Below are 2,498 nucleotides of genomic sequence, written 5' to 3'. Positions count from 1 at the left end.
TAGAACATAGTTTCATGCTAGAAAGGAATAAACTAAAGGCTTCTCTGTTCTTATGCTGTTCATCATCAGAAAGCCTAGCATTTCATACAGAGGCTGTGTACTTCTTATGTACTGGTGGTTAGAAAAGAATCACTTGTCCCTTCTAGAACACATGTTGCTGAAAGAGGAGGGTGACACGGCTGGCTTGTTTAGACCGTTACAATTTAAACACTATGCCTAAGCATATGGTCAAGCAAAGCAAAAGTAATGGAATTCTTCTATGTAAAGAAAGGGGTATAGGCTGCTGTATGAGAAAGCCACAGTCCGGCCATAGTTAAAATGGTTCTAATGGCAAGAAAGTAGGAGTAGAGTTACCAGGTTAGATATTAAGATCAAGACATAAATGGCTACCAAAGCCTGAGATAATGAGTTGGAATGTAGGAAAAACTAAATTCAGGATATTTTGTGTTCTAGCATTTCTGTCCAGCTATGCTGAGGATCAGTTTAATAATAACTTACAAGATAAGGAGCAAGTGTTTTGTTTGATGATGGTATTCACTGAGAATCAGTGATTAACATTAAACTGATAGTACAATCTAAGGTTGCCTTCATAGAATCATTTTTGTCTTGGTATAAGTCTGCAGTAGGTTAGACCATCGCTAAAGTATTGTTTCTACCTCAGGATTCTTTATAAAGAAGTTGTTTACAGACTAGAGCTCTACTGAGGAACATCTTGGTAAGTCATAGAAGGAAATAATTTCCTAAATGCCAAAGGCATTTGAAAAGAAAGATCCAGGATTTTATGACAGCTATCTTTCAATTTAGAAGTATTATAATATGGAACAACCATCAGGTGGTTTCATTCTGGGCATGAGTAAAGTTTATTGAGCTCCCCTTATGTTCAGGACACTGAAATAAGTCTGTGCATTCATGATATTTAATGTTTAAAAAGAATACCGTCCTTCACAGACCTCAAAAGATAGTATGAGCTCAATCAATGCTAACATCTATTTTTGAAATTTAACAATAGGCAGAATCTTGAATCAATTTTTAGAAGAGCCTTCAAACAATGAGCAGTTTTAAAGGTCATATTTGGTTGTCTGGAAGGATGAATGTGATGGTTTGAATGAAAATATCCCCCATAGGCTCCAAGTGTTTGGACATTTTGTCCCCAAATGATGCCACTGCTTTGGGAGGTTTTAGAAGGTGTGGCTATCCTGAAGGAAGCACGTCATTGGGGTGGGCTTAGAGAGTTCTTAAGCCTTGCCAGAACTCCAGGTGCTCTCCTGCTTCCTGTGCCTGTGTGATGATGTGAGAACTTCACTTCTGCTGCTCCTGCTCCAGCCACCATGCCTCCCTGCCACAACGGACTGTAAATTCCCTGGAACCGTAAGCTCAAATAAACTCTTCCTTCCATAAATTGCTTGGGTCAGTGTTTCTATCACAGCAACAGAAAAGTGACTAATACAATGAGCAACCTGTTTAGCACAAGCACAATTCGGTAAGTATTAATTCATTCACTTAATAAATGTTTACCTGAACAATCTGTATCAGACACTGTTCTAAATTTCGATGTTATAGCCATGAAGAAATATAAAGCAAATTCCTACCCCTCTTTGAGTGTATGTATTAATGGAAGAGGTGTAAAAGTAGAATATAATGTATTCTAGAATAAACGGTATAGCTATGAATGAAAAAGAATAAACAATAGCATTCCCAGGATGCTCCTGAGCAGGTTCAGGGATCAAAGACACATTCTAGTTATAAGGTATGTGAATACACCCCTGCAAGGTATCAAAAGGTCAGTCAAGTCCTGAGTGGAACCATAGTATTCCAGTCTAAAAGCACTAAAGAGTGTGCTTAATCTGTTAAAAAACAAAAGCAAAAGAGCAGTGTAAAGAAACAGGGAGAATGGACCCCAGACCAACCAAAGCGCGCCCGGTCACAGCAGCCCCAGGCCCAGTGCCTGCATCTCGCCACCGCCATGCCCAAGAGAAAGGCTGGAGGGGATGCCAAAGGAGAAGCCAAGATGGAGGACGAGCCACAGAGAAGATCTGCAAGATTATCCGCTAAGCCTGCTCCGCCAAAGCCAGAGCCCAGGCTTAAGGAGGCCCCTGCAAAGAGAGAGAAGGTGTCCAGAGCGGAAAAGGGAACAGCTGATGCTGGCAAAGAGGGGAATAATCCTGCAGAAAACCGAGATCCCCAAACAGACCAGGCACAGAAAGCCGAAGGTGCTGCAGACGCCAAGGGAAGTCTGTGCGGTTTTGATAAGCCGGTACTTCTGGTGACTGTACAGTTTTAAATACTGTTTTTTAATCAAGTTTTATAAAAATGCAGAATTTTGTTTTACTTTTTTTTTCTAAAGCTATGTTGTTAGCACACAGAACACTTTATTTTTTGGGGGGGTGGGGAGGAACATGTGTAACTAACAAAATGTCTCCCAAGCTGGACTAATGGTGGGGTAAACACCCTTCCCTGCTAGTTTTTGAAGGACTCCTCTTGGCTCACAGGAGGGTATT

At 40.8% G+C, this 2,498-nt stretch overlaps 1 pseudogene; it reads left to right on the top strand.

The window, feature by feature from the left end:
- Positions 1-1,963: 1,963 nt before the first annotated feature.
- On the top strand, positions 1,964-2,281 carry LOC103751037 (annotated as a pseudogene).
- The last annotated feature ends 217 nt before the right edge of the window (positions 2,282-2,498 follow it).

This window comes from Nannospalax galili, unplaced genomic scaffold (assembly GCF_000622305.1).
Source record: "Nannospalax galili isolate Female #2095 unplaced genomic scaffold, S.galili_v1.0 scaffold305, whole genome shotgun sequence".
NCBI lineage: Eukaryota > Metazoa > Chordata > Mammalia > Rodentia > Spalacidae > Nannospalax > Nannospalax galili.
Note: the sequence above shows the minus strand (reverse complement) of the source record. Positions and strands in the feature narration are given on the sequence as shown.